The sequence below is a fragment of the Sinocyclocheilus rhinocerous genome, unplaced genomic scaffold (assembly GCF_001515625.1).
Source record: "Sinocyclocheilus rhinocerous isolate Xijiao unplaced genomic scaffold, SAMN03320098_v1.1 scaffold778, whole genome shotgun sequence".
In the NCBI taxonomy this organism is placed as follows: Eukaryota; Metazoa; Chordata; class Actinopteri; order Cypriniformes; family Cyprinidae; genus Sinocyclocheilus; species Sinocyclocheilus rhinocerous.
This window is the reverse complement of record NW_015650332.1, coordinates 712446-720626: the sequence shown is the minus strand read 5'-3', so window position 1 is coordinate 720626 and position 8181 is coordinate 712446.

The window sequence follows — 8181 nt, the reverse complement described above, 5'->3', positions numbered from 1 at the left end:
GCAGCGCGCGAGCCGCTCAGTCACACAAACAATATCAATCTCCTCAGAGAAAGATAGCTGCAGCAGCGAGCTCTCACTCAGAGGGGGAAGAAACCGCAGCCCGGGCTTCCGAACCCCGAGAGAGAGCGCTAGATCTAGGGAATGCGGGTGGAGATAGGGAGAGCCCGTCTCCAACCCGTCCCCAAGAGCTGACTGCGCGAGCTCCGCTCCCCAGTAATGCTGCTCATTATAATATTAGACATAATATGCTTGTGAAACTGGTCCTTGTGCAACTGGTGCTTGTGCAACTAGCGAGCTCATCAACGCCATCCACATCAACCTCCTCGGAGGAAGACAGGTGGAGTGTCGAGTCCTCTCCCCGGGAGGAAGAACCGCAGAAGAACTTCCGATCCCAGAGAGCGGGCGCTGGATCATATGCGAACCCCACGTGCGCAGCTGTCACTCCGCCTCGGTGAAAGCGGGGCCGGCACCGCGAGGAACGCTGGTGAAGGCTCCCTCCTCAAAGAGAGCCTTCTGAGAGCGAAGCATACGCAGTAACAAATGCTCGCAATGTGGGCAGTCAGCTCCATCGAGAGCTGACTCTGCGTGCTTCATTCCCAAGTTACTTTCAGTGATCTGTCACGACACATTAAGAGCCACAAAACGGTATGTATTGTTTGAATTTCTTTAATAATGACAAAATTTGAAAGCTGAGAGTCCTGAGACCTTGTTTCATATCAGAAGTAACCTGCTCTGTCCTGTCTGTCTGCACGTTGTCAATTTCCTCTTTGCTCTGCGATGTATTTTTCACTGCATGAGAACATGATGTGTAGTGTGAGAGCGGCATTGTTTGTCGGGGATAGCAACAGTAACTAAAGAGGGTGGGTCTTTGCGAACGGGCAATTTGTGTACTTGTAATTCATAGGCGGGGATTATGCTAATTGTGAATGAGCATGCACACGCGCCCTATTTATGAGTTTTCGGGAAGGTCCATTTTACACGCAAATTACCCAGAATTTACTCCTATATTTACGAATGTTTCACTAATGAGGCCCATTATATTTTTGTGGCAGGTAAAATCTGGCTTGCAGAGTCTAGAAACCATTCACAAAAATATTTTTTGCATTTAGGTGGTACTTCAATTTAAGATATTTAGTAGGCCTACAGGACGGGTGTGGGGGGATTATTTATTTATTTATTATTTTTGTATTATTATTTTTAATGGTTTTCCAATGTGAACATTTTTTTTATTCACCTTTATTTATATAGCGCTTTTAACAATACAGATTGTGTCAAAGCAACTGTACAGCATTAAATAGGAAAATAGTGTGTCAATAATGCAAAATGACAATAGTAAACACAAAATTTTCAGTTAAAGGCAGTTCATCATTGAATTCAGTGATGTCATCATCCAGCTCAGTTCAGTTTAAATAGTATCTGTGCAATCAAGTCGACATCGATATCGCTGGAAATTAAGTGTCTCCAACTAAGCAAGCCAGACCCGACAGCGGCAAGAAACCAAAACTCCATCAGTGACAGAATGGAGAAAAAACCTTGGGAGAAACCAGGCTCAGTCGGGGGGCCAGTTTTCCTTTGGCCAGACGAAACCAGCAGTTCAATTCCAAGCTGCAGCAAAAGTCACATTGTGCAGAGGACTCAACTGGTTCCTGTGGTCTTATCCCGGTGGCTTTCTAACGATGTAGCAAGTACATCAGGTGTTATGGGAAGTGTTCCCGGTTCCGGTTGTCCTAATAAATGCAGCCATAAAAATCCTTTAACGGATTTGAATATTAGAAATGTGTTAATGTGTTATGTGTAAGCCAGGTTAAAGAGATGGGTCTTTAATCTAGATTTAAACTGACAGAGTGAGTCTGCCTCCCGAACAATGTTAGGTAGGTTATTCCAGAGTTTGGGCGCTAAATAGGAAAAGGATCTGCCGCCCGCAGTTGATTTTGATATTCTAGGTATTATCAAATTGCCAGAGTTTTGAGAACGCAGCGGACATGGAGTACGATAATGCAATAAGAGATCGTTCAAATACAGAGATGCTATACCATTCAGGGCTTTATAAGTAATAAGCAAGATTTTAAAATCTATACGATGTTTAATTGGGAGCCAGTGCAGTGTTGACAGAACCGGGCTAATATGGTCATACTTCCTGGTTCTAGTAAGAACTCTAGCTGCTGCATTTTGGACCAGCTGGAGTTTGTTTATTAAGCGTGCAGAACAACCACCCAATGAAGCATTAATTATGTAATGATTATTTATATATAATTATTTATAACATTGCAGATGCATTTTTTTTATATTTACATTTTGAAATACATTTTTTAATCATACCAAATGAATGCAGTCATTTGACAAGACTAGTTCATTCACATAGTTTGATTATGAAGTCATAAGTGTAACAAAAAATAAATAAAAATCAGAGAGGAAGGCGATGAAGACGAGAGTAATCCACAAAAATGTCTTTAATTATAATCCACAAGATACAGGAAAGGTAATAACTCCGGGTGACAGAAATATATGTGACTCTTAATAATGACCGACAGTAAACTGAACCGAAAGGAGACCTTAAATAGGGCAGCTGACGAGGGGCAAACAGGTGATGGGAGTAAACTAATAATGACTAACGAGCAAACAAACTAATGAGCCAAAACAGAACAGGAACAAAACCATATAAGGAAAAACAGGAACAGGCCGACATAACAGAAAAAGATAATACTAAAGTTCATAATCCTAACAGTACTCCCCCTCCCCGGAAGGCACGACCTCGCGCCGTAGCAGAACGATCCAAGGAGGGCGGGAGGGGATGTGCGAGGAGGACGGAGGGGCGACAAAGGGCTGGTAGAAGGGCAGACAGGAAGGCAGGCAGACGACCAAGGTGGCGATGACGGTGGGAGGAGCCATTTTGGAGACGGAAGGTACCAGGGAGGAGCAGATGGAGGGAGGAGCCAGGAAGATGACAGGAGGAAGCTGGAGCCGGAGGAGCCAGACAGGACCCAGACTGCAGCCATGATGACGGCCCACGGTGGAGCCGACGGAGGGAGGAGCCATGGTAGAGGAAGGGCTGACGACTCCAGGGGGCCGACTGATGGTGGCGGAGCAGGTGGTGGTGGAGCCCGAGGCGGAGACGGAGAGCCGACGAGTCAGGGCGAAGCCGAGGATCCGGAGGCACAGGTGGAGCAGGTGGCTTCGGCGACCAAGGCGTAGGCGGAGGGACGAAGGGACAAGGCGCAGCCAGAGGAGTGCAGTCCCGAGGTGGAGGTAGGACTGACCAAGGCAGAGCCGGAGGGACGAGGGAGCCCGGCAGAGCTGGTGGACTGACGGGCTCTGGTGGAGACGAGGGAGCTAGAAGCCATGGTGGAGCCACTGGGTCGCAGGACTGAGGTGGAGTCTGGGCCTCGGAGGCTAGAGGCGGAGTCGAGGGATCCTCCGGACTCAATGACAATGGAGCTGGAGATGGGCAGACCCGCAGCGACCCCACGCCACAGAGGGTGAGCTGAGTGGTTGACAGGATCCAGCAGAATGAGCGTTGAGGAAGGGAACAGATCAAGGAGGAGGCGGTCAAGGGAGGTTGGGTGGGATTTCTTGCCAGAATGATAGAACAGATGATGGACAAATTTGTAACTCAATATTCCAGTTTATTAAGTCTCCCAAGTCCAGTTCTTGCTCACCCTCAGCGGTGGCGCAGTGGGCGGGGCTTTCCTTTGCCCCCACGATCTCCACTGCTTTTTCCCCCGTTGCTTGTGCTGTCGGCTCTCGCACCTGGTCAGACACTTGGGGCTCTGGCTCCAGGGCGATCACCAGCTCTGTCGCTCCTGATGGTGATGGCTCGATGACCACGGCAGACTCTTGCTCTCCATCTGTGGTGGGCTCGGGCAGCTCCGTGCCGCGGGGTGTTCGTAGACTGGGCTTTGGGCTATCGGTCGTGATGGTTGATGACTCTGGGCTGTCGGTACTCACATGTGATGACCCCAGGCTGGGCTCCCCTTCGTCCACGGTGAATGCTGATCCGGCGATCCACAGCGCAAAGTTGATGTAGCTCATAAGCGACCAGCACAGATCAGCTCTGGGCATGACGAAGCGGATCTCGTCTTCCAGCCCGCACCAGAATCCCTCCATTAAGGTGAGGTCATCAAATGTGGCAAGATGGCAGTTGTCCAAAAACTCCAGCACATATTCCTCCAGGTCACGTCCGTCTTGAAAAATGAAAATAGTAGCCCCGGAAGGGCTATGAACACTGCCCTTTGGGGCTACGTTAATTGAGACCAGTTCTAGCCTCATCTTTTGTGGGTCGGTTATTCTGTTACGGAACCACCAAGAAAGGCGATGAAGACGAGAGTAATCCACAAAAATGTCTTTAATTATAATCCACAAGATACAGGAAAGGTAATAACTCTGAGTGACAGAAACATATGTGACTCTAAACAATGACCGACAGTAAACTGAACCGAAAGGAGACTTTAAATAAGGCAGCTGATGAGGGGCAAACAGGTGATGGGAGTAAACTAATATTGACTAACGAGCAAACAAACTAATGAGCCAAAACAGAACAGGAACAAAACCATATAAGGAAAAACAGAAACAGGCCGACGTAACAGAAAAAGACAATATTAAAGTTCATAATCCTAACACTTTGTGAATTGAATGGCAATTGAAAACTTTTGTCCTTTTGTGACATAGACATTGGTTTTCAAAAAAAAAGCAATGTTGTGTGGACAAAACTTCTGTTAAGAGAAAATTTCATTTCTGTCATGACAGCTCTCGGAGGGAATGGCATAGTAATGTATATGACAATGTATTTGGTCTTGGCGGAATAGATCTGCTACACTGCTGTTGCAGCGGCAGAGCAAGTACCGAAACTTGCTACTGCCAATACATCCACAACATGCTGCTGTGAGCATGTGAGAAATTCTGCTGCTGCACAAATAACATATATGAATAACCCCCACAGCATACATGATCACCCCATAGCAGAGCTATACAGGTGGAGCTGGGGAAGGTGGAGGGTTTCTGAAGTGCTCTGCTACTGCTACAGCAAATACTAGCCAAGTATTTGAATGTTGAGCAGCGAGCTCATTGGCTACCGATACAGGAGAGAACCAATAAACTGTGACATGTGATAATGATGTCATTATGTCATATTGAGTTAGATCTATCGAACTGCGCCATCTAGAGTTTCGTGCCAGAACTTTATTTATTAAAAATTCAATACAAAGTATACTACAATATTTGATCCACTGCTTTTGGACAGTTTGATCATTTGAGAGTCACACCTGTTACTTATGGTTCTCAATGCCAAACACTGGCTGTGTAAATGTAACCTTTGACTTGTTGCCTCCTATATCAGCAACATCATCACAGTATGTTCTTGATCATTAAACTTTCCTCATCTTTAATCTTCCGTGAAAGTATTTGGCATTTTTCCATTGCTCATCCTCTCTTTCTTCTCTTACTTTCTGCTGAGGGTCACCTTTTTGGCTGAGCAGCTCTTTATTGATGAGCTGGGAGATTTGTTGAACTTGACAGAAAAATTTTTTTAATTACAGTGAGTTTGGAGCTCCTTTAATGGCGTTCCATAAGAAAACTTTAGGAGGAACTTAATTTAATCACAAAGCTAAGAATATCACAAGTGGACAGAAAATCAAAACCATTTACATTACCATTCTTAAATGTTATATTAACATGCAATGACAATTAAGGTGAATATATAAAACATCACACTCTTCTATCTACTGTGCATAATAATAATAATTTAAAAAAACTTTTATTCCTTTATCCAGTGGTTTGCTTTTGTCCCCTTTAAGACTTGATGCACCTAAATCACTTGATGCGGATTCATCAAGTGATTTAGGCCTGAGGGAAAGCATGAAAGACTCAGAAGGCAGGAGAACAATCAAATAAGCCCCCACATACACCCATACTTATGCAAATATGCATGCATACTCATACAATCATATTCACCTATAAACCCACTCTCACCCTGCAGATTTAGCTGCAAATTCATTTGTAGCCTCCTGAACAACAAAATACACACCAAGGGCCAGATTTACTAAACAGGGCAAATTAGCATTAGATCGCAATTCCATAAAAGCACCGATGGGAGGGGGAAATTCTGCGGGTGATTTACTGACAATGTACACATTAAAGAACACAGACAGATCATTTCCAAAATGACCAGCGCAATCTACCAAGAGCAACGCAAATTACTGCCTGCTTTAAGACATGCTTTTTTGGGGGGCATTACTAATAATTTGATGAACGCAAATGTTAGTAAATCGCGTTGCGTGATTCATTTTAATACTCTGCTCTTATAAATTTTGCGTCTAAAAGGGAAACTCCAATTCATTTTTTGCAAGAGCACCAAACATTTTCTGTCCATATTGATAAATACGGACTGGAAGCTGTCGTGAAACAGTAATGGTACTTGCATGCAATGATTTTGGACAGTAATGCTGACGTTACCTTTAATGAGACTTTTTAGATTTAAAAAAATGACATTTAAAGGTTTTCATCTCAGTGTCATTTTCAAGGGACACCTTTGGGGCGGGGGGGGGATCATGTACAAGGATAGTGTCATATTATTAAGGCAGCATGGAGTTTAGTCATATCAAGTAATTGGTTTTTAAAGAAGATTAGAACAGTGACTATCAATTATATCAATTATTATATCAATTATTATAGTCAACTATTAAAATAAAAATAGTAAAAAATTAAAGAGATTCAGATTCAGTTAAATGAATACAGCTCTGGAAAAATTAATAGACCACTGCAAAATTATCCGTTTCTCTGGTTTTACTATTTATAGGTACAGTTAGGTCCATATAGTTTTGGACACAGGCACAATTTTTATAATTTTAGCTGCTGACCAAAACATTTTCAAGTTACAGTTATATAATGAATATGGGCTTAAAGTGCACACCTGATCTTTAATTTGAGGGTATTCACATCAAAATTGGAGAAAAGGTTAAGGAATTACAGCTCTTTAATATGTACCTCCCCCCTTTTACAAGGGATTATAAGTAATTGGACAATTGACTGAAAAGCTGTTTCATGGACAAATGTGGGCTATTCCTTCATTATTTCTACATCAATTAAGCAGGTAAAAGTTCTGGAGTTGATTCTAAGTGTGGCATTTGCATTTAGAAGCCATTGCAGAATATTCCACTTTTTACCTTTAAAAACTCCTGGGTTGCTTTGCTGTATGTTTTGGGTCATTGTCCACTTGTATTATGAATCACTGTCCAATCAACTTTGCTGCATTTGACTGAATCAGTGTCAATTTGAATCTGAATCAATTGTTTGTTTCACTTGTATGGAGAGCTGTTGCTCTGACCATGTGATGTGGGTTCAGAGCAACAGCTCTCCATACAAGTGAAACAAGCAATTGTGTGGCAGAGGCGGACAGTAGTGAAGTATTTTTACTCTGCTGTAAAAGTACTTTTTTTAGGTGTCTGTACTTTATCAGTGTTTTTCTTTAGAAAACGTTACTTCACAACATTTCAAAGCATAATATTGTACTTTTTACTGCATTACGTTTCATATTAAATATAATTTAATACTTAATTACATTAGAAATCTATTACTTTCTTACTTTTACTCAAGTAAAAGTAATTCAAAGATTTACTTGAGTACAAGAAAGTACTACATTTTTAATGTTCTTAAGTATTAAAGGTAAAACAAACAACAACTTTTATTTATGAAATGAAGTGCAGTAAAAAGTATGACATTATGGTTTGGAATGTAGTGAAGTAAAGTTTTCCAAAGAAAAACACTCTGATAAACTACAGATACTTTTAAAATTTACTTGAGTAAAGTAAAAATACTTCACTACTGTCCATCTCTGTTAGGCTTCAAAAACAAAACAAATCCATCAGAGAGATAGCATGGAACATTAGGACTGGCCAAATCAAAAGTTTGGTACATTCTGAGAAAAAAAAGAAAGCACTGGTGAGCTCAGCAACATAAAAAAGGCCTGGACGTCCACGGAGGACAACAGTGGTGGATGATCAGGTGAATCTGATCCTCTCCATGGTAAAGAAAGACCCTTTCACAACATCCAGCCAAGTGAAGAACACTCTCCAGGAGGTAAGTGTATCACTGTCAAAGTCTACGATCAAGAGAAGACTTCACGAGAACAAATACAGAGGGTTCACCACAAGGTGCAAACAAGGCCAGATTAGACTTTGCCAAAAAAAA